A 26603-nucleotide genomic window follows, 5' to 3' on the forward strand; every position below is an offset into this window, starting at 1 on the left:
GCCTTGGTTATGATTGCCCTCAGAACCCACAGGGAAACATGATGGGCCCAGATAGATGATAGGTATGCAGTGGGTTTCTGTCATAACTGACTTTGAGGAATCCATACTTTTATAGCAAACAGTAAGGTAGATTTACAGCTCAGGGTGCTTGTTACCTGATCTTCTCCAGGTTACCAGCTCCATAAACAACCTTGAGAAATAGCCCAGGTAAAAGAGTGGTCAGGGCCTTGCAAACTTTGGTATAATAGCATGATGTGTCAGAACAAAGAGGCCCAAAGGGGACTGTCTTTCCCACGGTGCAGGAGAAGAAACTCGGTGACTCAGGCTACAACACGGTCTTATGGGCAAAGTAGGTCTTCCTGAGTTCCATCCTGTTCTGCCACTTAGTAACCATATGATGTGGTCAAACCTAATCCTTCTAGGCCATAGTGTTCTCATCTCTAAAGTGAGAGTAACAACACAGGTCTTGTCTGCCACAAAGGATTGTTGTTAAGACCAAATAAGCTATTTTATGTGAAATCACCTTGTAAACTATAAAACACTACACATGTATAAGGAGCTGTTATAATGATGACAAATCCATCACCACCTTCTTTAAAAATAATTCAAATGACATGTACTTCAAATATTTTGTGCAGAGAAACATGGGATATAAATGAAAAGTACTCAGAGCACATATTCAGTGACTTCCAACTTAAGACGATATTAACTTATGGTTTTCTTCTATGTCATACACTCCTTGAGAGATCTTGTCACATTCATCTTTGTGTCTCCAGCAACTAGCACAGTTCCAGGCACGTAGGAATCACGGGTATGATCATGAAATCTTGCTCTCCAACCTAATTAAATCTATCAGAAAAGAGAACCAATTTTAACATAAATCTGCTTTGCAAAAGCTCATCAATAATGGATGAAGCCATGTCTCAAAGACGCCAGCCAAAAATTCAGAACTTTGGGAACTGTGTACAATTTTGTTATTTTTTGTCTTAATTATTTCACCAGCTCTCCTTTTCTGTCACCAGAGCTCATAACAACAGCACACCCAGGTCTGCCTTTCTCTAGGCTCTAAATTTTTCTGTCCACTTCTCCCCCAGGAAGCCCATAATCACTGATTGTTAAAATTGTAAAGATTTGACACATCAAATCAGTGGTCTTCAAACTTTTTTCTCTCATACCTCCTAAAAGAATTTTGAAAAGCTTTGTATCCCCTTGCACATTTTCAAGTAGACACCTAAAATTTTTCAATGTAAACTTGGATAGCTTCAAAATATGTACTTTCTAGCATGTTGTAAATATTGATTTTTATTTTATTTTATTTATTTTCATTTTTATTTTCTTAAGTAGGCTCCATACCCAGTGTGGAGCCCAACATGGGGCTTAAACTCTCGACCCTAAGATAGAGACCTGAGCTGAGATCAAGAACTGGACATTCGACTGAGCCCACCCAGATGCACTATAAATATCTATTTTTATATAAAACCTGTATCAGAGTTTCTATCCAATGGACTCTAAATGCCAAAGTAATTTGATACCCATTCTCACTCATTTAAAAAATTCACAGACAAGTTCTTTTTTGACAATTGGAAAATGCATGTCATTCCTTTTTCTCATTGATCTCATATTTCCCAAAAAAGGATCTCATTAATGTAATATATTTTTATATTTGAAAGATTTTATCTGATCACCCTATTAACTTCACTATAATAACAAATATAATTGTCTTGGGTTGAAATTTAAACATTGTAATTTTGTATGACCATAAGGTTCTAAGTATTTTTGAAGTTTTCTGGGTTATCTGCACAATGATTTTTAGTACACAATTGGCCAAAGTAACATAAATACATAACATATTTTGAGAAATAATTATTGCACATATCAAGTAAAGTTTTAGTGGAAAATTAGTTTAAATGAATCAGTGAATCTTTTTTAATAAGTTCATATACCTTTGGCTGTTACTGTTAGAATGAGACAGGATTCAGCAGGAATTCTCTTCCTATTTTTCAATTTTATATACATAAACCCTGAGAAAACTTGTTGATTAAATAAGTAATGAGAATGTTGGGAATTTTTTCGTGGAAATACCACTCTTTTATTTGAATGCCTTCTTAATTACAAGTCAAAAAATGCATAGTGATCTATTATCAAAAAATTTTTTCATTATCTATCTGTTGACAACTTGGTTAGGTCCTCCTTTAATTTTCTTGAAAACAGAGAATTGGAAACCACCTAATTAAAAAACAAAACCAAACAAAACCACTGTTACCAAGTTTCTAGAGTTCTGCATTTTCTCAGTGTCTAGGAAGTATGACCAAAAAAATTTTAACCCAAACTTATCATGTGACTATTGATTATACTCTTCATCTTTTACTTAGCGGCGTCTTGCTTATGGAGCTAACATAGATAAAACTGGGGTTAAAAACAAAATTATAAATTGTGCATCTTAGGACTTTTCTCCTTGACTATGAACAAAGACTTACATACTAATGTCTAATGTCACATTTCATTTTTTAAGGACATCTCAAAATATATACTAAAGATATGACAGAAAGACAGACAACAGAGGATATTTATCTCTATATTAGTGATTTCTGCCCAAAGTTGGTTGAAGTCAATTATGTTTCTGTAATTATACTTTCACAGAATTGGAATCAGTATGTCAACATCTAAAAGGGAGAAATTAATACTAATTGAATAAAATCAGTTTCCTTAAGCTTAGGTCATTCTATACTAGATTTGCACCTGGGAAGAATTGTGACTTGTTTTTGAACCTAAATAGGTGTTCTGCTTTTAAGAGTATAGTTTAAATGTTTTATGTAAATTGATAGGAAGAGAAAAAACCCAGTCACTAATAAGTAGAAGCTACAGAAGTACATTAAGGATTGTTGAGCACATCATTTAGAGTATAATTTGCAACACATTCCTGTTAAGTTAAACCCAATGTTATGGACTGAATTGTCGTTTCCCCCCCACTCCCCGCCCCAGGATTGCTATATCAAAGCCCTAACCCCCAATGTATTCAGAGACAGGGCCTGTGAGGAGGTGATAAAGGTTAATTGAGGTCATAAGGGTGGAGCTCTAATCCGATAGATGCCTTTATAAGAAAAGGAAAAGACACCAGAGTTTGGTCTCTCCACCATGGGAGGACACTGAGAGAAGGTGGCCTGCCTGCAAGCCAGAAAGAACCCTCGTTAGAACCATGCCTGTACCCTGATCTTGACCTTTGCTTTCAGAACTGTGAGAAAACCAATTTCTGTTGGTTAAGCCATCCTGTGTGTGGTATATTTTTATGGCAGTCAGAGCTAATACTCCTGATAAGCACATGGTAGGATTCAATATATAAGCAGAAAACTCATTGGTGAGTGACAGTGAGCAGGAGACTGGTACCTTCATAAAAATGATTATGGATTTCATATTTTGCTAACTTTTAGCAAAAATCAATGCAAATGTTTCTACTATCAATTTGAATATTCAAGAAAATACAAAATATTAACTTACCTCCAATATATGTTTCTCATTAGAAAATACAACATTGATATGTTGGAAGAAATTGTGGGTCTTTTCATCTTGAAATCATGCAAATTATACCACTGAGATGAGACTAAAATGCAGATAAATGAGAGTATTCACCAAACTCATCCTCATTACTGAGATGGTAAAATTGCAGAGAGAGGGGCGGAGCAAGATGGCGGAGGAGTAGGAGACCTGGATTTTGTCTCCTCTCAGGAATTCAGCTGGATAGGGATCAAACCATTCTGAACACCTACAAACCCAACAGGAGACCGAAGAAAGGAATAGCAACAACTCTCTGAACAGAAAAGCGACCACTTTCTGGAAGGTAGGACGTGCGGAGAAGTGAATCCGAGGCGATATTCGGGAGGACAGACGGCGGGGGAGGGGCCTCCGTCGGCCGCTTCTGGCAAGTGATAGAACCGCGGAGCACAAAATCGGAACTTTTAAAAGTCTGCTCCGCTGAGGGACGTCACTCTGGTGGCTAAGCGGGGGGTGGAACCCTCGGGACAGTGTGGTCTCAGGACCCTCGGGGTCACAGAAAGACCGGGGGTGCCTGAGTGCGGCAGAGCTCCCAGGTAACGGAGCAGGGAAGCCGGCTGCAGAGGCGGAGCCCAGGCGCGGGCTCTCAGCTCGGGGTGGCCATAAACCGGGATCCGCGGCCCAGTCAGGCCCCTGCGCCTCCAGCAGGGACCCGACAAGCGGCAGATCCGGGGAGACTCACCTTCCTCCCCCGGGAGGAGCCGCGCGGGAGTGCACCGCAGGGATCTGCTGGGTTTGGAGACTCCACCCGGGGTCGGGTGCCAGAGAGAGAAACGCGCGGTCACAGGCCGGGTGAGCACGGAGTGCGGCCGGAGACCGGGAGGTGGGAGTGACTGATGGCTTTTCTCTGGGGGCTCACTGAGGAGCGAGGCCCCGAGTTCTGGGCTCCTCCAGGGCGGAGATTGGGAGGCCGCCATTTTCACTCTCTGCCTCCAAAGCTGCACGGAAAGCTCGCAGGGAACAAAAGCCCCGGAGAGCAAACCCGAGCAGATCACTTAGCCGGGAGGGGGCAAGGGCAGGGCACTTCCGCCTCTGGCAGAGACATTTGGGAACCACGGCAACAGGCCCCTCCCCAAATTGGCATCCAAATTGGCAAAGAAGAAGTCAAACTCTCACTCTTTGCAGATGATATGATACTTTATGTGGAAAACCCCAAAGACTCCACCCCAAAACTGCTAGAACTCATACAGGAATTCAGTAAAGTGGTAGGATATAAAATCAATGCACAGAAGTCAGTGGCATTCCTATACACCAACAACAAGACAGAAGAAAGAGAAATTAAGGAGTCGATTCCATTTACAATTGCACCCAAAACCATAAGATACCTAAGGAATAAATCTAACCAAAGAGACAAAGGATCTTTACTCAGAAAACTATAAAATACTCATGAAAGAAATTGAGGAAGACACAAAGAAATGGAAAAACGTTCCATGCTCATGGATTGGAAGAACAAATATTGTGAAGATGTCAATGCTACCTAGAGCAATCTACACATTCAATGCAATCCCCATCAAAATACCATCCACTTTTTTCAAAGAAATGGAACAAATAATCTTAAAATTTGTATGGAACCAGAAAAGACCCCGCATAGCCAGAGGAATGTTGAAAAAGAAAAGCAAAGCTGGCAGCATCACAATTCCGGACTTCCAGCTCTATTACAAAGCTGTCATCATCAAGACAGCATGGTCCTGGCACAAAAACAGACACATAGATCAATGGAACAGAATAGAGAGCCCAGAAATGGACCCTCAACTCTATGGTCAACTGATCTTCGACAAAGCAGGAAAGAATGTCCAATGGAACAAAGACAGTCTCTTCAACAAATGGTGTTGGGAAAATTGGATAGCCACATGCAGAAGAATGAAACTGGACCATTTCCTTACACCACACACAAAAATAGACTCCAAATGGTTGAAAGACCTCAATGTGAGACAGGAGTCCATCAAAATCCTAAAGGAGAACACAGGCAGCAACCTCTTTGACCTCAGCCGAAGCAACTTCTTCCTAGAAACATCGCCAAAGGCAAGGGAAGCAGGGGCAAAAATGAACTATTGGGACTTCATCAAGATAAAAAGCTTTTGCAAAGCAAAGGAAACAGTCAACAAAACCAAAAGACAACCGACAGAATGGGAGAAGATATTTGCAAATGACATATCAGATAAAGGGCTAGTATCCAAAATCTATAAAGAACTCATCAAACTCAACACCCAAAGAACAAAGAATCCAATCAAGAAATGGGCAGAAGACATGAACAGACATTTTTCCAAAGAAGACATCCAAATGGCCAACAGACACATGAAAAAGGGCTCAATATCACTCGGCATCAGGGAAATCCAAATCAAAACCTCAATGAAATACCACCTCACACCAGTCAGAATGGCTAAAATTAACACGTCAGGAAACGACAGATGTTGGCGGGGATGCGGAGAAAGGGGAAGCCTCCTACACTGTTGGTGGGAATGCAAGCTGGTGCAGCCACTCTGGAAAACTGTATGGAGGTTCCTCAAAAAGTTGAAAATAGAGCTACCATATATCCAGCCATTGCACTACTGGGTATTTACCCCAAAGATACAAAAGTAGGAATCCGAAGGGGTACGTGCACCCCAATGTTTATAGCAGCAATGTCCACAATAGCCAAACTGTGGAAAGAACCAAGATGTCCATCGACAGATGAATGGATAAAGAAGTGGTATATATATACAATGGAATATTATGCAGCCATCAAAAGAAATGAGATCTTGCCATTTGCAATGACGTGGATGGAACTGGAGGGTATTATATTGAGTGAAATAAGTCAAACAGAGAAAGACATGTATCATATGATCTCACTGATATGAGGAATTCTTAATTGTAGGAAACAAACTGAGGGTTGCTGGAGTGGGGGGTGGGGTGGAAGGGATGGGGTGACTGGGTGAGAGACACTGGGGAGGGTATGTGCTCTGGTAAGCACTGTGAATTGTGCAAGACTGTTGAATCTCAGATCTGTACCTCTGAAACAAATAATGCGATATATGTTAAGAGAAAAAAAAAAAGAAGAAGAAGAAGGTAGCGGGAGGGGAAGAATGAAGCGGGGGAAGTCGGAGGGGTAGATGAACCATGAGAGACGATGGACTCTGAAAAACAAACAGGGTTCTGGGGGGGGGGAGGATGGGTTAGCCTGGTGGTGGGTATTGAGGAGGGCACATTCTGCATGGAGCACTGGGTGTTGTGCACAAACAATGAATCATGGAACACTTCATCTAAAACTAATGATGTATGGGGATTAACATAAGAATAAAAAAAAATTGCAGAGAGAGTAGGGTTCATAGCAGACTGGCATTTCCCGGGATGCTTCTAAAAATCTCGAACATTTCAAGATAGCTAGCTAGCTGAAGTACGGAAACCTATCATGAGTTTGTCACCTGGGCGAATAATGCGCTGCCATCATCAATATTTCCAGGAAATGTTCTTTTTACTCCATTCTCAAGGGATTCTTTCCTCAAGAGCAATACCTGCTTTGTCAGTAGTGAAGACACACACTCAAAAAAGTCATCATCATCCAACCCACTGCACCCCCCACCTAATCCATAATATACTTGGAAGCCAAACATCTAAATCTGTGTCAGCACACCTGTTTACAGTATTGTCTTAGTTCAGGATGCCATAACAAATTATCATAGACTGTGTGGCTTAAACAAGAAACATTAATTTCTCACAGTCCTGAAGGTCAGGAAGTCCAAGATCAAGGTGCTGGAAGATCTGGTGTCTGATGAGCACCTGCTTCCCGGTTTGCAGATGCCCCACTTTTCATTGTATCCCCACGTGGCAGACAGCAGAGAGGGAGCAGGATCCTGTATCTCTTCTCACAATGGTATTTATCCCATTCATGAGGGCTTCACCCTCATGACCTAATGATCTCCCAAAGTCCCTGCCTCCTAATACAATCACTTTGGGTGTTAAGATGTCAATGAATGACATTCATTGAATGAATTCATTCAATGAATGAATTGGGAGAGAAACAAACATTCAGTTCTTTTTTTCTTTTAAAGATTTTATTTATTCATTTGAGACACACAGAGAGAGAGAGAGAGAGAACATGAGCAGGGGGAGGGGCAGAGGGAGAGGGAGAAGCAGGCTCCTCACTGAACAGAGAGCTCAATGTGGGGCTCGATCCCAGGACCCTGAGATCATGACCTGAGCCAAAGGCAGAGGCTTAACATTCTGAGCCACCCAGGCACCCCTAAACATTCAGTTTTTAACAATTATGCTTTGCCTTTAACAGAAATAAGCATAAGACAGGGAAGACATGATGCCCTATTATGTTTGGTTCCTGGTGCCGTTTTGATTAAAGGAGGCTCTCAAAAACCTACAGACTAAGTTGCTTTTGCCTGGTACCCCAGAGCTTTCTATATCCATGGCAATGTACTGTAGTATGATTTGGGTTGGATGAGAAATTTGTCTCTCTCTTGAAAGGCAGAAAAGGGAAAATTATAAAAGGAAAGATGGAAAAGGAGAAGCAGCCTGATGAAGGTGTATTTGCAAGCAGATGAATAGAAATGTAGAATCTGACACATTTAACAAATAAAAACTGAGGATCTGCTGTGGGCCAGAACATTATAGGAACATTACATGTTATATTCTTTCATATCTAGATCCTCAGTTTTTATTTGTTAAATGTGTCAGGAATTAGGTCTCAATGTATAAGGACATTTACCACATGGCAAGATTGTATTTCAATGTTGGAGAAGGTTGAATTGCTAAATAAATGTGGACATAAAAGGGGAAGAAAGAACTTAAAAAAAAAAAAAAAGAAGTGTAGAATCTGGAAATTGTCTTTCTTAAAATTATCTGAATCTGTCTACCTCTTTAATGTCTTCATGTACCTCCAAAGCTAAACAAACCCAGTCTGAATTAAATATTACTGCTATTGCTAATTATCATTGCAACGTACCAAGAGCCTACTTTATTTAGTTAGTTATTCTAAAGAGAGAGAGAGGGCAGGTGGCAGGGGGAGAGGCAGAGGGAGAGGGAGAGAGAGAATCTTAAGCAGGCTCCATGCTTAGTGCAGAACCTAACACAGGGATCTCACAACCCTGAGATCATGACCTGAGCCAAAATCAAGAGTCAGATGCTTAACCTACTGACCCACCCAGGTGCCCCCCAAGAGCCTACTTTAAACTAAGTATTGCATTGAGTTCTTCAATTATATCAGCTCATTTAAATTGAGTCTCTCATGCGATAGCCATTATTAACCCCATTTTACAGATGAAGAAATTGGGACTCAGAGAAGGTAAGCAGTTTGCCCAGAATCTCAGAGCTAGTAAGTGCCAAAGCCAAATTCAGTCTAGCTCCATCTGACTCCAGAGCCTGTGTTTTGTGATGCTCCTATGTGGCTTGTATATTTGTTCTTGACTGACAGCAGCTTAATATGTCTCCCTCCTGGAGAGCTGGTACTCCCACAAGAATAGTTCTCTAATGGTGGATTTTCAGGATTTTGTGGCAGACTTTTGACATATTTTCATCAAGACAGTCTTCCTAGTGCTTCCTCAAATCATGGGGGGGAAAAGATACACATATTACTTACTCTATTTCTTAATCTGAATGAGGTTGCAATGGGGAACTCAAATATGAATAGCAAATAAGCATTCAAATTAAGAAAGCTTGAGATTATTTTAAGGTCTTTATATGGCCCACTAGAAGAAATTCTCTCCTCATGTTTTCATACTTACTTTGTGGTCACTGAATTTTTTTCCCCCAAAATATCCCCCCAAAGGACTAATTCTTTAACTTTCAATTTTTGGTCTAAATGTGTGAATGTATCTAAAAATATTTTTATTGATTAACCACATAGTTAAAAATTGAAGGCAATGATGATCATGATGCCCATAAGAACAAACCCTAAAAAATACTCTGTTTTCTGCAAAAAAAAAAAAAAAAAAATAGACAAATTTACGGTACTTAAAAAAAAACAGTCCTCTCTTCAAACTACGCCACACTTGTGCACGCATAATTTTCAGTGGAACTGTGAGTAAAGTGAATGTACAGTTGTATTTCATAATATCTGTTTATTCTTTAAGTCAAATTCAAGCTTGGTTCCTTGGGTAGACTTAGGGCCCACGTTTTTTCAGGCATAAAGACATCTGAGAAGTAGCCAGGCATAGGGTGAATAAGCCAGGTCAGTCTCCTACATTCCAGATTTAGGAGAGGAGAGTAAGCTTAATGATCTACCTAGAAACGTGGTCTAGCAGTCACTAAGACAAAGGAGTGCCTCTGATAAAGCCAGCCATGATGTACTGCTGAGACACCGCTAATAAGGTGGAGAGGGGGAACCAAAAAACTAAGACCAAGGGAGGAGAGGGAGAGGGAGATTGTGCTAATTCTTAAGGTATATTCTGTAAAAAGAATGAACAAAGATATATGTATATTTGGTCCACAGTGAAGCAACACAATGTCATATATTTATGTTTTGCATAAAGAACTTCCATGTAAATTTAGAACAGCCCATGGAGTATGAAGGCCAGACACTCTTTTCATTATGAGGCAGAAAAGGAAACCCAGGCACGGAGGGAGTGGATGAACTGACCATTGTCCCTCAGCTGCTTCTTGGAAAAATAATGACCAGACAGACTCCAGTGCAAGGGAGGCCCACCTCTTTCTAGTAATCTGAGGCACTCTTTACTTCCTCTGTCCTCCCTCTCTCTTTTAATGTCTAGTATTAGTAATAGCTTCTTCCTCTCACTTCTAGGAACTTCTTTCTCCACCTAGTCAACCCTCCTATATCTCCATCTTCCTCTTTTCCTCATTTTCAGCAAAGATAGAGACCATGAGAACAATCCATGCTCCAATAACATTCTGTTAGTGGTACCAAGGGCTGGGGGCCCGGAAGTCCCCACTATGAGAAGCTGAGAACCTACCTGACCCCACATCAAGTTATAAATATCAACTCTGGCAATGCCCTTTTTCCCTACTGCTGGGTTATGATACCTGCACAGAAATCATGACCATTTTCTAGTAGCTGATAATCTAAAATAATGCCTTTGCTTTGTAAAATGTCAACAAGAATATGAAAACTGCATTTGAGTATCTATACAGTCCTAAACAATGGACTCTTGTTTTCACTGGATGGATTTAAATCCCTTGTTATTTTGAACCTATGTAAACCTTGCTATTTCTGGATGAAGACATGTTTATAAGCATATATAATTGGACAAAAATTGTGCAAAGATTTAAGTTAAAAATTGCAAGTAAGGGGGCACCTGGGTGGCTGGCTCAGTTGGTTAAGCATTTGCCTTCCACTCAGGTCATGATCCCAGGGTCCTGGGATTGAGCCCTGCGTTGGGCTCTCTGCTCAGCAGGGACTGTGCTTCTCCCTCTGCCCTCTACCCCTCCCCTGCTTGCGGGTGCTCTCTCTCTCTCTCTGTCAAATAAATAAAATCTTTAAAAAAATTTTTCAAGTAAGTTAAGTTACTTCTCCAATGCTTTGCATATACCAGGATTTTTTTCACATGCAGTCCCTCCTTTGTCAGGTCTCCTCTCCCCTGTAACTGCCCAGATTTTATATAATAATAGGCAGCATTTCTTCAAGGGCAGCTCTAAGTGCTCTAGGGTTTATATCATCTCATTAAGTTCTCAAAACAACCCTCTAAGGCAAGTACTCTCATTAATCCCATTTTGCAGATACAAAAACTAAGACACAGAGATTATGAGTTCCCTAGGACTCCCAAGCAGGGCAGGCATTAGTAAGCAAGCTGTCTGGCTCCAGTACCCACATTCTCAACCATCACACTAAACTCTGATATTGCATGCTTATAATTTTTTATTTTTTTTAGAGAGGGAAGGAGAGGGGGGGGGGGGCAAAGGAAGAGGGAGAGCGAGAATCTTAAGCAGGCTCCATGCCCAGTGCAGAGCCCAATCTCAAGACCCTGAGATCATGATCTGAGCCAAAATCAAGAGTCAGGTGTTTACCCAACTGAGCCACCCAGGTGCCCCTGTTATCTTCCTAGTTTATCCTGTATTCCATGGGCTTGCATCACCTGCACACCTATCTTATCTTCAACCTCTTTGACCTTAAAAGTTGGCTTATGGGCCGAAATGTAAAACATAAACAAAATGATAAAACTTTTAGAAAATAGAGGGGAGAACATCTTCAGGATTAGGTGAAGAAATTTTAGATTTTACACCAAAATCATGATCCATTAAAGGAAAACTTGATAAATTGGACCTCATTAAATGTAAAACTTCTGCAAAAGACACTGTTGAGAGCATACAAAGATCAATTCTACACTGGGAGAAAATATTTGCAAATCACATATGTGATAGAGGACTTGTATCTAGAATATATAAAGAAGTCTCAAAACTCAACAGTAGGAAACAAATAATCCAATTCCATCCAATTAGAAAATGCACAAAGACATAAACAAAGGTTTCACAGAGGAGTATATACAGAGAGCAAATATACACGTGAAAAGATGTTAACCATTTTACCCATTAGGGAAATGCAAATTAAAACCTCAATGAGGTATTACTATACACATACCAGAATGGCTAAAATTTAAAATAGTGATAACACCAAATGCTGGCCAGGATGCAGAGAAACTGGATCACACATGCACTGCTGATGGGAATGTACAATGGTACAGCTACTTTGGATAGTAATTTGCTGAATCATAAAATTAAATATATAATTATCATATAACCCAGCAGTTGCACTCTCGGGCATTTATCCCACAGAAATTAAAACTTATGCTCAAAAACCTGTATAAATATGTCCAAAAAGCTTCATTAATAATAGCCCCAAACTGGAAAGAACCCAAATATCCTTTAGCAGGTGAATGGTTAAACTGTGGTATGTCCATACAATGAACCACTACTCAGCAATAAAAAGCAATAAACTACTGATACATACAACTTGGTTGGATCTCAAGGAAATTATACTCATCGAAAAAAGCCAACCTCAAACATTACATATTGTATGATTCCGTTTATACAACATTCTTGAAATAATGGAATTATAGAGGTGAAGAACAGATAAGTGGTTGTCAGATAAGGGTTAGGGATGGGATGTCGATGTGGCTGTAAAGAGATAGTAAGACAGAGCTTCATGGTGACAGTTCTAGATCTTGATTGTGGTGGGGTTACATGAATTTATACATGTACTAAAGTTGCACAGAGTTACACATACGCACAAAGACATTCATGTAACACTGGGTGAAATCTGAATAAACTCTGTGGATTGTACCAACACCACTTTTCCGGTTTTGATATCACGCTATAGTTATACAAAATGTTATCAAAGGAAGAAACAGAGAAAAGCATACATGGTTCTATACATTTTTTATAACTTCTTGTGAATTTATAGTTATTGCAAAAGAAATCATAAACAAAAAGTTGAACAGTCAGGCCTAAGACCTTAACTCTATGGCACTCCACTAGATGCCTCATTCTAGGAAGAAAAATGACATAATCAACACTATTTGAACAAAGTTATTTCTACCAGCTGAAATTAACTTAATCATATGATTAAGTCTGCATTTCACCATCTCAACTCCCCCCCCCCAAAAAAAATCAAGGAGGACTTTAATTGCTTTTCTAAAATTAAGATAGATTATGTTCACAGGCTTCCTCCAACCTACAAGTCTGAAGACTCTACCAGTGAGATTACTGGCAAGACCAGTCCTTGATGAAGCCGTGTTGGGTCCTGGTGATGACTCTTTCTCCAAATGCTCATAAGCTACCTTTAGTCAAGTTTTCAGATCTCTCCATTTCCCCTTACCTTTTGGTTGGTCCTAACTTCCTTTCATTCTTTCATTTATTCATTCATTCATCACACATTTAGTAAATGTTCATCTTACATGCTTTGCTGCTCCTGCATGGGGTCCTCTGCCTTTCTTCTATCCCTTGGCTCCAACTTGCTCTCCACCTTTCAGTGAAAACAGAGGATGGAGCAACTAATTCAGCCTAGAGGGATGAAGCATCTTCCCAATGGGGGCATTTAAGTCGGTTTACCAGGATTTTTTTCTCCCTCTTCCAGAAAACTGAGTGGAAAAGCTTTCTTGATCAAGGCAGCAATTCTTCTGCCAAACAAATTCTTCTCACTCTTTGGAAGGATCCACTTTGTTATGTTTGGCTAAGATCCAAGAAATGTAATCTACTTCTCTAAGCCAACAACAAAAGCCAACTCTTCCTTTCCTGAGTCCCTTTCCTCCAAAATCAACTGAAAAGAAAAAATAAATAAAAACTCTTATCTATGCTCTAAAGCCCTCTATTTTCTATTCAAAACTCCAACAGCAGAGATAAAATTCCAACTTCTTCTTACAGTCATGGAATTTTGTATCAGAAATGAATGGCAGAGGCCAGCCTCCTCATTATAGAGAAGAAGAAACAGCCTTGGAGTAGTGCAGCATGCCAGGAGTCGGGCAGCCTAGAGAACACAGACTCTCCCAGCCAGTGCCCCCTCCACTCTGCCATGTTTACTAAATCTTTTCTTACCAGTACTTCTTGGTATCACACCTTAGGATAGCTGCTCATGGAAGAGGGCTGATACCCTGATGGACTATATCAGATTCTCCACTACTCTCTTGTGTTCCTAAGAAACAGAATAGGCTTCTTGAAGGTAACATCTGAGCTGCTTTCTGCTTCTCTCTCCCTCTTTAAATGCTCATCAGGGGCTGAGTCTCAAGAAGTCAACATTTACAAAGTTCCCACTGCCTAACTGAGGGAATCAAAAGGGAAGCCCACCAACGTTCTAAGCTCCAGATAAGATCAGGGAAATCCTCCCCACATTCTCTTCCACACTGCCTTTGGCAGGGAACTGTTCATGCTTCTGGCAAGAGCCCAATCTACCAACTCTCCAACCCTCCCAGTCCACACCACTATCTTCCTTGAGACCATCAAGACCAACCTCAGCATACGTTTAATCCGTTTTGTGTCACCACAAGAAGCCCAGAGCTCCTTTGCCCCCCATATAGCTCTATGAGCAGTGAGCAACCATGTCCCCCCAATACACACACACACACACACACACAAAATCCCATCAATCTTCTTGCCCTAATTTTTTACTTAGCATTTTTTGGTCATCTGACAAATCATATGCTTTATTTGCTTTTCCATCCTCCTCTCCTGGAATAAAAGCTCTATAAAGCCAAGAATTTTTTTTTTAAGATTTTATTTATTTATTTGACAGAGAGAGAGAAAGTAAGAGAGGGAACATAAGCAGGGGGAGTGGGAGAGGGAGAAGCAGGCTTCCCGTGGAGCAGGGAGCCCGATGCGGGGCTCGATCCCAGGACCCTGGGATCATGACCTGAGCCGAAGGCAGACGCTTAACAACTGAGCCACCCAGGCACCCCAAAGCCAAGAAATTTTATAGTTTTATTCACTGCTCTACCCCGAATGCTGGCACTTTGTAGGAGCTCAAATTTGTTTAACAAATAAATCCCTATGACCATTTTTTAAAGTCTGAAACAGACAATATGAGGACCAAAGTTTGAGAAGTTTGAGAGAAAAACAGAGATCATTTGTGACAATCAGAAAACATGAAGAGAGGAAGGCTCAGGCTAGACCCTGGGTGCTGTCTTCCTTTCTTCTCTTTTTTCAGCTCTACTGAAGTATGAATAACAAATAAAATCATATGTATCTAAAGCATACAACATGATTTGATGTATCTATATGTTGTGAAATGTTTGCCACAATCAAGCTAATTAACATAACCATCACTCACATAGTTATCCTGTGTGTTTGCACGACTCTCTTAGCAAATTTCAAACAGACAATGCAGCATTATTAACTATAGTCACCACACTACACATTACATCCTCAGAAGTTATTCATCTTATAACTGAAAGTTTGTAACCTTTGACCAATGTCTCATTTCCCCAATCTCCCAGTTCCTGGAAACCACCATTCTATTCTCTGCTTCCATGAGTCTAACTTCCTTGTCTTTTTTTTTTTTTTTAATCCCATATATAAGTGATACCATGCAATATTTGTCTTTTTCTGGCTGGCTTATTTCATCTGGCATAATGCCCTCCACATTTATCCACATTGTCATCAAAAAATGACAGAATTTCCTTCTTTTGTATGGCTGAATAATATTCTATTATATGTACACACACACACCACATGAGATAAACTAGAACTCATTAGAAAGTACTTTTAATGATTACATTATTTTTTTCCCAAATCAATACAGCTTTTACTGCATCTTTAAAATACTACAAATAGGGGAGTCTACTTCTCCCTCCCCTGCTGTTGCACGCTCTCTCTCTCTCCCTCTCTAATAAATAAAATCTTTAAAAAAATAAAATATCACAAATAAATCTGAAAAAACATCCGGCATCTTGTTGTTTCTGTAGCTGGACAACTTAGATCTCATTCATCAGCCTGCCGAACTGTTCCTTCTTGAGAAACATAGATACCATCCAAAAATTTCCTGATGCCCTTGTGTTTAACCATGGTGGCTTGTCTGAATCAAAGCAGCAGAGTTGAGACAAGTTCAATGCCATCCTCTTCAAGAATTAACTCACCTTTCTGGGCTTGAGCTACTGAACAAGGAACAACTGGCCTCATCCAAACCCTGTGGATAGAGTTTTCACCCAAGGCATTTCAGATTTCAACAAGAGAACCGTTCTCCTGAATAACAACATTGATGGGGAAGTGAGCATACACAGACCTAATCTTGTAACGGAAGCCCAGTGGAACGCCCTTGATCATGTTCTCTACATGGCTACAGACCATGCAAACAGTAGCCAGTTCTTTTCTTGTTCCCCACCATTTGTCAACTCAGAGCCTCTTCTTTTTCTTTCCAAAGAGACTGAATTCTACATTGATGTGATTGCAGTCCCTTCACAGTGTTCCTCTGGGGCTCTTTACAATAACAGCACGTCCCTTCAGAGTGATGGCGACATTTTCTGGAATGTCGACAGTCTGATTGCTGAGAATGGTCTTCGTTCCCTCAGTAGATATGGCAAAAGTGATTAATTATTAACTAAAGAAAAAGTACAGTGCAAAGGGTTTGGGGGCACCTGACTGGCTCAGTCAGTAGAGCATGCAACTCTTGATCCTCAGGTCATGAGTCAAGTCCTATGTTGGGTGTAGAGCCTTCTTAAATATATATATATAAATACTACTGCCTAACTCTAAAGCTCTTTACTACTATGCTATACCACATTTAACACTAGTTAAGGGCTCATTTCCTGCCAGCAAAGGGCTTGGTAAGGAGATAATTAGAATATAACCTACTGGTATATTTTGTAAAGTTTCCCTGAGTAGAATTTGATTAATCATTTCCAAACCTTAGGAGAACAAACAAAAGAAACTTTTAAATAAAAGCAAGGGAGAGATGGTTTTGTAACACAGTTGCATGAGGATAATGAAACACTTGGATGAATTTTTACTGGGGTCGTGATTCCCCAGAGAAACCTTCAAGGAAAGAATTTACCACGTTCATCATGGATGGTTTGTGCCATCGTGGAGAGCTTTTGATCCAGATTAGAGGGCACCTGGCTGCTCCCACCAATGGGGGAATCAAGGAGGAAGAATGCCCCCATCCTCTGCATTGGACCCACTTGACATCAGCTGTTCAGAGCTGCGGTGCTTGCAGAATTAAGGTCACACTGAATGAGCGTGATTATTGTTCATCATTAAATGGTAAGTATGTCTGTGGAATGACATTGATTAAAAGTATTTTGGGCTTTTAACATGTTAACTGGATGAAATCATCATGCCCGAGAAACCTAAAATCCACTACAGACCTTACATGTAGTAGGAGAAGTGGGCAAAGAAAGCTTAAAACTAGGAGATTTGTAAGAAAGATGCTTCTTAAAGATAAACCCATTGAGGAAGACAGAATTCTGCTTCTAGCTGTAAACACCAGTGTGGCTGATACCAGTTCTTTTCCCACCTGCCCAGTAGGTGTCAGTGTAAGACAATGTTCCTACAACTGACCAGCTTCAGAGCAAAAACAGAGTATCAAGTTATAAAACAGAGGAGCCGTAAGAAAGATGAGGCTACCAAAATTTCACACGAGCCTTTAAATATCATCATCTAAAGAGAGCTGACCTACACAAAGTTTCCTCATGACTAAGGTGACAGAGTTGGACCACATGGCCTCAGAAGACCGCAACTAGCTCTTGTAGTCCTCATCCACTCTGCAGGAATTCCAGAGCATCTCGCAGGGCTAGACAGGACTCAGCACTGTTGTAAGAGTCAGTCACCGTGAACTAGCAGAGTAACCAATGAACACCTGTTTGAAAAACAGGTATGATTCCCCACTTCCCAGAGACAATATTAACATAGAAATCCTGTCATCCACAGGAATGTATCATTATAAGGCTTACAAAAGTGGAAAAGAGAGGGGAGTCAAAGTTTCTATGTGAGTCTTGTGGAATGTGTTGAGTCAGTCAGGATGAGCTTCCTGGAGGAATGGCCTTTGAACTGTGATGGAAGAGAGGTGCTAAACCAGAGCTGCACTCTAGCCCCACCTTTCTGCTCTGCGTTTAGTTTTCCTCCTCCAAATACAACCACCCTATACTCTGATAAAGAGTAACCAATAAAGAGAAAGAAAATAAACATGAATTATTTTTTAAATTCACTATGTAAAGGTACTGTTGATATGTTAAAGGGAAAATGGTAGGAGGAGGGTGATATCTATTGAGTACCTAATACATGTCATACAATCCTTACTAAATTCCTGAATGTAAGTGGTATTATTCTCATTTTTAGGTAAAGGATCTAAGACTCACAGGAGTTCTATAACTCTCCCAAGATTATGATATAATATTTACGAGTGATTACTCTGCACCAGTATTAAACTAAGTGCACTACAACAATCCAATGAAGAAATGACTTATTATTCCCATTTTTCAGAGATGGAAATTAAGTCTAACAGAAAATAAATTATTGCTTCCTCAAGATCACAGGACTCCTAATTAGTTGAAATTCAAATTCACGTGTTGCAAGTTGGGTTCTTTGGGAAGCAGACTCATCATGGACTAAGGTTGTGGCTGTCTATTAGGGAATAACTTTAGGATTAGCACCTGTGGAAGGAAGGGACAGGAAGCAGGTTTGGGAGATGCATCTGAGTCGTCCAGCACTGGCTCAAATAGCCAAGCATGTATATACCTGCCTCAGTCAGTCGTTGGATGTAGACACGGCCCTGGAGGAGACCCCAAAGGGCTGATGGCTGACACCTGCCTTCTGACAACACTCCCAGGGCTGGGACCTCAAGTCCTTCCTGGGAGGGACCTCTGGGCAGCATATCTCCATGCCCTCTGCACCGTGTCCGTATGGTACTCCCAGCTCATGTTTTCCTGCTATACCATGAGGGTGGGGGCCAGAAAGGAAGCAGCGTTGTCGTGGTGAGGTTGCAGAGGGGTGAGCCCGGGCCCCAGGCTTCATGGGGAGATAAGCACCAAGCCCTCATCCCTTATAACCCTCAAATAGCATCAGCTAGAAATCAAGAAAGGGGTGGAGTGAGGGAGCATGGCGTCAACAGCAGGATCAGTCATTAAATGCTTGTTTTTCGGTTGACTGACAACTTCCAGGTGGTCTAGTAAGGGAGGCACCAAGCCCCATGCAGACCCAACAGTTGGTCGGGCCACTTATGCTATTTAGTAACATCTGATCTCCTGGTGCACGCCGCTCACTCACCCCAAGGGCCACCCAAGACGGCAAACCCACCTGGTGTGCCACGTGCTGGCCTGACCTAGGTAAGAGGAGCACAGAGGGAGCTGCGTTCCACGTGAAACAGAGTCAGCTCCTGGGATTGCAAGTGCTCAGAACGGCAACCTTCCAGCCCGAGCAGCAACCCATTCTCATCCTTCTGCTTGAATTCGGAGAACAGCTGACTTGACAGAAGGCAGAAAGCTGGTGAGTTTCGTTCACTCAGTGACAAATGAGCACCAAGCAAAACCAGCTTTCCCGTGGTGAAATTCTTCTCGAATGTCATCCTGGTTGCGCATGGCAGAGAGAAGCCCGAGACACTGCTGAAGGGCCGATGCACAAGGGAGAAGACGTGTCTGTGGCACGTGTCTGCCTGAAACCTCAGAGCTGGCGGCTCCTCCCTGGGCTACGGTCACTGGCCCCCCATGTACTTCATTGCTTTGGACCGAGCCACTCCGCTCTTGGAACGCCGCCTCCCTTTTGGCACAGGTAGCAAAATCCAGCCAAAGCCTTGGTTCAGATTTTCCTCCGTGCGCCCATCCATCCCCACCCTCCAGCCGAAAGCAATTTCTCTTACAATTCATTCGGTAAAAACAGTGGGAGTTCTAACATTTTAAATTGTGCGTAAGAACCCCCCCAACGTGCTTGATTAAAAGCCAGAGCCTTTGGCTCTGGGCTCCAGACGTTCTGATTCATCAGGAATAGAGAGGCCTGAGAATCTGCAATTTTCACGGTCAGCTCTGATATTCCCGATGTACTGGGTCTGCAGAGGATACTCTGAAGAAGACGGGCATCGTGCTTTTAAAAGATTTCTTCTCTCCAAAAGAAGGGGCTGACGCACATGCTACAGAGCCTGTGTCCTCTGAAGGGCCTGTCTCGGTGCAAAAGGAGGACAGAGACCCTGTTTTCTTCATCGCCCTCTCTCCTACAGTATGCATCTAGCATAGTGATTCGCATACAGTAGGTACTCAAACATGGTTTATTGGTCAGCTAAGAGTCTTTCTGGTCTCCTGATTTTCTCTTTACTCTTCCAAATGGTTTGAGGTCTGTAGGGGAGCCTGCCTCTCAGTCCTGTTTCCCATATACTTCCTCTCATGCTCCCTCCTGCTCCAAGCTCCAGCCCGTACCCCACTCGACCTGCCCTTCTGTGGTCCTCCTTTAAGTTGATCTTTTAGTTATTTAACAAGATTTGGACATGATTTTTTTATTCTTTATAAAAGATCCTATTTATTCTGATTTTTTAAATATCCATATTCACTGGGCATGTTTTAGAAAATAGAGTTGACCCTTGAACAACGTGGGTGGGAACTGTGGCCCCACTTACGAATTGTTTTTGATAAATACAGTACTGTAAATGTATCGTGTCTTCCTTATGATTTTCTTCACATTTTCTCTTCTCCAGCTTACTTTATTGTACAAAGATAGTATGTAATACACAGAACATACAAAATACGTGTTAATAGACTCTGTTCTTGGTAAGGCTTCTGGTCAACAGTTACACTATTCGAAGTTAGGTTTGGGGGGAATCAAAAGTTATATGCAGATTTTCAACTGCTTGGGGGTGGGCACCCCTAATCCCTGCATTGTTCAAGGATCAACTGTATAAGTATTAAGAAGAAAACTTACCTGTAATCCCCATTTCCTTTTTAATGCACATTTTCACAAAAGATCCATCTTTCTGGGGACTATGTCAATAATCTTCTTTACCTTTGGACCCCTCACTCTTTTCTAAGAAAGCCAGGATATTAGAGACTAAGAAGGGGAGGGGAGCCAGGCCGGCTCAATCAGGTACAACATGTGACTCTTTATCTCAGGGTTGTAGGTTCAAGCCCCATGTTGGATGAGGGGATTATTTAAAAATAAAATTAAAAAATAGGAAGAAGGAGGAGGAGAGGAGGATTTGAGGAGAGGAGAGAATCTAAAGGCAATTTTAAAAGACTAAAAGTTTTTCTGTGACTTACCCCCCCTCACTGCCCATCAAATGTTAAACAAATATGAAACCAATAGGCCAACTTTGACCAAGCACACTGCATAGGGGACAGACATTTGGGCAACAGTATTTTAAAGAACTCAGTCTTTTCCTGGCTTTCAGAATCCACTTAGCACAACAGGTAGAGAGGATGGTTACAGTATACGTAATAATGACAGCATAACAGCGAACATAGAACATATGTTTCTCTCTCTGTGTTGGGCATCGAGATAAATGCTTCTATGCATTAACTTATCTAACTTCACAATAGCCCTGTGAGGTAGGAATTTTTGCCACCATTTTACAGCTGAGGAAATGAATCCCAGAGCGGTTAAATAACTTGCCCAAGTTCACACAGCTAGTAAGTGCCAGAGTGGGAATTTGAACCTAATCAGGCTCCAGAGTCTATGTTCTTAACCACTAACTGCAAGTTAACTAGTGCCACAAAACAGAGCATTTTAGTCATTTAAAGACCTTAAGTAACACTGGACTTGAACTTTTGTCCAAGACCCCAAATATTTCCAAGTGTTTTCTTGGGAAACAAGCCCACTGTTAAGCCTCAATCAGACCATTGTTCCACTCATAATTACTCTTATCCAATTTTATCTGAAAAACTTGCATATAGCCTGGCTGAACAGCCACACTTTAAGATATCTCTCTTATTCCAGGACTCGGTTGTTCTTCTGAATTCTTTTCTTCAACCAATTTATCGAGCAACTGCTATGTGCCAGGTATTATTCTGGGTTCCTAGCCCAGAAGATCAATGAGCTGTGTTGTTTACCCGCTAAGAGAGGACTTGGCCTCTACTGGACCCATGGTCATGGACAGATGAAGAGGTGGGGATGGATGGCATATTCATACAAGAGAAAAAGTGCCAGGCCACAGGTGAGCTTAGCTCTCAAACTAGCACCCTATATACCTAACTATGGCATGTCTGAAGCATGAGAAACCCAAGTACCCGGGCAGAAGGACAGGCATTTTCGGGTTTGCTCCCAGTGGGAAGAGCCACAGGCATAACCATGACCACAGCCGATTACCCGCTCTGCACCAGTGTCTCCTGGCCCTCGGAGCTGGGTGCGGACAGGCCCTGGCTCCCTGTGTCGATTTGCAAAGCCATCCCCTCTTCCTAGCATCATCTTCTTCTAGCTTCCCTGTCTTCTACAGTGAATAAATACTTTCTCTAAGTTGCCTCAGTATTAAATACTTCATGTGCTGTCACTGAAACAGCCAGCCGGTGCAGCCAGTGAACAAAGTGAAGATGTCTGCCCACATGGAACTCACATTCCAATGGGGGAGGCTGGCCGTAAATGAGAAAGATAGGAGGTAAAGAAATACGAGGTAAAAAATAAATGATATAGTACGTTGAAAGGTGACAAGTGCTAAGTGGAAAACAGGTAGGGCAGGGTAATGGGGATCAAAGGTGCTGAGTGGGGAGGGGGAAGGGTACCACCATCCATAGAGGGGTCAGGGCTGGCCTCCCTGAGAGGGTGGTATTTGAGCAGAAATTTGAAGGAGTTTGATCTAAGGCTCTCTGCAGAAGAGCAGGCTCAGCAGAGAGCAGGGCTCAGAGAGAAGCCCGAAGGCAAGAAGCTGGCTGCTGAGTTGAGGAAAGAGTGAGGAGTTGAGTGGGATAGAACACTGAGCAAGGGGGAGAATGGGGACAGAGGAGGAGAGAGGTAACGGGCACCAGCCATGCTAGCTCATGAAACACAAAGCCATTGCAGGGTTTTGAACAGAGACATGAAACAGGTTTTAACAGGGTTTCTCTGGCTGCTTTCCTGAGAATTGACCGTAGGAGGCTGAGGAGAGAAGCAGGGAGACCAGTTAGACGCTGCTGTAGTAATTCAGGCATGGGAAGATGATGGCTCAAAGCAGGCTAAGAGGAGAAGTGATCAGAGTCTGGATACCTCCTGAAGGGAGAGGATACTGGTCAGAGGGGTACTTGTGCTTCAGTCACAAGAGACCCCCCAAACCCGCAGCTTACAACACTTCATGGCCGGTGCGAGGTGTGAGATGGCCATGGCTCTGCTCCTTGGGAACTGGCTCTGAGTTCAGGTCCAGGCTGGCCAAGCAACCTCTGTCTGGAACATTGTGGACTATTGTAGAGAGGAGAAAAGTCACCCAGGAGAGTGAAAGAGTAAATGGAGGAGAAAAGTATGGCATTAAAGGCTCATTTGAGGTTTATGGTCAATTCAATTAATGGTGGTGCGTATTCACCTGCCACAATCTACTGCAAGGTGCAGGGCAGCCTTGGATTGATCCAGGGCTGTGGTTTGGCCAAGCAGGTAGTGTGATGTGGGAGAGCTATGCAAGGGGGTTTTGTTGCGATTGACCACAGTGATTACGGTTTTCAAAATAGCATGGGGACTGTACATCAAATCAAATTAGCAGTTTGAAATAGACTTCATGGCTATCAAGGTAGAAACATCCAGGTATTTTAGTGAAAATACTTTCTTGTTGATCTATCATGTAATCAGCATCACCAATGCTTTTAATCATCTCTGATTGCATCTGATTCTGTTAAATGTATTCATGGGCTCTTTGAAAAGATGCTATTCCAGGGAAGAGGTCCTCCTTTGGAAGGACAGGCAGAAATACATTATTCACCACTTTCATGTTTTCTGGCTATCCACCGCGTGGGCCAGTGACTGCGGCCATCTTTGCCTTTCTGGGTTACAAGTAGTAAATTCTGCATTGTCTTCCACCAGGGCTGGCCTCATGGTAGATGAAGTGAATAATGGTCCAGAGGATATGATTCCAGAAGTACAAGTAAATTTTTTACTCCCAAATTCATTTCTTGCCTAATGTCTTGGGCAATGTCTAAATGTCACCAGAATTATCGTCTTCCAGCATGAGGCTTTAGTCATAGATTACAACTCAAGTGATCTTGTTATCAGTAAGTTATACTTTACACTTGAAATTTTCCCGTCCTGTCTTCTGCACTTCTACAATGTTTTGACAGAAGCTCCTAGGACAAAGAGTTCTGTCCTAGGACTGACAGTCTCGGTACCCCTCTCTCTGCTGAGGACCCCACTCATGGTTCTGCTGTTCCAAGGCAGGGTCCGCAGACACGGCATAGACCCTCTGTTTTGCTGCCTTGACCCTGCAGCCCAGTTCCCCCAGTTCACCTACACCAGCCTGTTTGGGATGACTTCTTTACTGAAGGGTCAAGGTAATTTTTTTTTAAGCTGAACGCTAGGTTTGATTTTCTTCAGAATCCAGAGGCAACATGAGCCTAAGCCGTTAACTCTGCATAACAGAGTCTGTGCTTGGGCTCAGAACCAACCTGTTCACATCCTGAGTCCAGTGCCCTCATATCTAACCATCTCCCTCAAAGAGATTCTTGCCTCTAGTTTTAAGAAGGAAAAGCACCACACCTTCTGGGAAATTGTTCCCCTCACCCAGAGGGATCCATTTGCACCCCAGAATCTATCCCCCTGCACCCCCAATCGAGCACATCTCACATCTGGGCCTTTCAGCAGGGGCTCCAGGAAGACGGGCGACAATCTCTATTGATGCCCCCATGTGCCTTGACAACTGGGAGGCAAGGGGCTGCTCAGGGTGGGCTCCTCACAAGGGTGAGCTGAGGGCACTCACCTGTTCACTTAACACCTCTTCATTCCAAGGTGGACCCATCACACCAGTTCCAGCCACACATCCTTCAGGGACAAACATTCGTGTTCGTGGACAGTCTAAAGCCATAAGGAAGAAGAAAATATTTACTGAAATCATCATAATTTTTCCTTCCATAGAGTCAGGAAGTCACAATATTATGCAGAAGAGAATCCAGTTTCTTTCTTACACCCACATTCTTGGTGGACACTTCCTTGGTTAAAACCAAAAACCCTGAGGTAAGCATCTGTGGAGGGTTTGCTCTTATTCCACTCTGCTCTCATCTTGTGTCAAGCAAGGCGGTGGTCTGTTTGGCTCGTCTGCACACTGATGATGTCTGAGTGTCGGGTGATATGACTTCCCAGGTCCTCCCCCGCCCCCTCCTCACAGGGGCTCCCCACCACCGCACTGAAGAGACCCGTGTGGGCCAAGAAGCGTCCACAGCATGGCAACACAGAGGCGGCGTGAGCTTGGCAGAACCCGGATGGGGACCCGAAACCGGGGGGAAGCCTGTAGCTGGGTGACAGGAGCAAGCTTTGATGGCACATTAAAGTTAGGTCATGAACAGACTGACAGGCCACGCTGTTCCTAGTCCTTCGACAATAGAGGAAGGAATTCTGAGGCCTAGCTTTGTCAGGCTGCGAGCCCGTCGGTGGCCCAGAAGGCTTTCACAGAAATAAAACTTGGCGGTCTGTGGATTTCCCAGTATGTTTTTTGTTTCTGAGTAACAAAAAAACAACACAAGACAAAAATTTAACAACTCTTTGCTCAACACACATAGAGAATGACAATGACAGTGTTTCAGAAATACTCGTAAGCCTGCTGAATAAGATGGAGAAGCAGCCTGCAGGAAGTGAACTGGCCACAAAGCATTTGGTACACAGGATGGAAAGCGGCAGATGAAGCAGCATACCCCATACTGAAAATTCGAAGAGCTACCGTAAAGCACCGGGACCTTGACACCGAAATCCTGATTCTACAAAAGTTTCTTCACCATTTTTTTTTCTAAATCCTAGCTGTTAATAATACTACCTGACATTTGGTCAGAAAAATGCTTTCGCCTACACTACTTCACAAAAAAACTGTAAGCAGGGTGTTATCACCATTTCTTTTTGTTTTCTGTCTTGACAAAAGAGCTCAAAGAATTCAGTGGCTTGCCCAAGGTTACACAGCAGAAATGAGACAGCCGCCCACATCAAGGGGACCCGGCCTGTTCCTGCCACAGGACCTTTGACCTAACCATTTCCTCTGCTTGGAATGCTCTTTCCCATGCTTCCCGGGGCTGGATCCCCACTGTTCTACTTTAGCCCCAAATGTTGCCTCCTCAGAGGAGTCTCCTCAAACGGCGGGGTCTGAGGTCACCATCCCCCACTCCAAGCAGCACTCCACTTCCAGAGGCATCAAACTATATGAGCAGGCCAAAGCTGGCCCACCTGTTGTTGGTTCAGGGTTGTTTGTTGTTTGTTTTTGTAAACCAGGTTGTATTGGAATGCAGCCATGCCCATTCATTTCCATACTGCCTTTGATTGCTTTCCCACCACAGCGATGGACTTGAGTAGTCGAAACAGATCATACGACCGGCAAGCCTAAAATGTTTGCCATCTGGCCTTTTACAAAATAAGTTGGCCAACCCTCGCTCTGTCCTGTCACTGCATTTGTTTTCTTCTGCACACTTCTCATCAAGTGTGTGCGTCTATATCCTGCCCCTAGCAGGTAAGCTCCATGCCTGTGGTCTTCATCATTGCACTTCTAGCACCTAGATCAGTAGACGATCAATATATATTTGTTGGGTGATAAATGGCCTGTGGCGTGTTCTAATTTCATAGTCCCCAGGCAG

At 42.4% G+C, this 26603-nt stretch overlaps 1 long non-coding RNA gene and 1 pseudogene across 1 annotated transcript in view; both read right to left on the minus strand.

Annotated features, from left to right (window-relative positions):
* LOC135362191 (uncharacterized) overlaps positions 1-13681 on the minus strand; it is a 200651-nt gene extending 186970 nt beyond the window's left edge. Inside the window, exon 1 of the long non-coding RNA XR_010406667.1 lies at positions 13380-13681. This is a non-coding gene — a long non-coding RNA (uncharacterized LOC135362191). The remainder of the gene's footprint in view (positions 1-13379) is intronic.
* A 2105-nt stretch (positions 13682-15786) lies between these two features.
* Positions 15787-25050, minus strand: LOC123835839 (large ribosomal subunit protein uL6-like; annotated as a pseudogene).
* Between the last annotated feature and the right edge of the window lie 1553 nt (positions 25051-26603).

The sequence above is a fragment of the Mirounga angustirostris genome, unplaced genomic scaffold (genome assembly GCF_029215605.1).
Source record: "Mirounga angustirostris isolate CCGP_5_RB_7025 unplaced genomic scaffold, mMirAng1.0.hap1 SCAF_12, whole genome shotgun sequence".
Taxonomy (NCBI): domain Eukaryota; kingdom Metazoa; phylum Chordata; class Mammalia; order Carnivora; family Phocidae; genus Mirounga; species Mirounga angustirostris.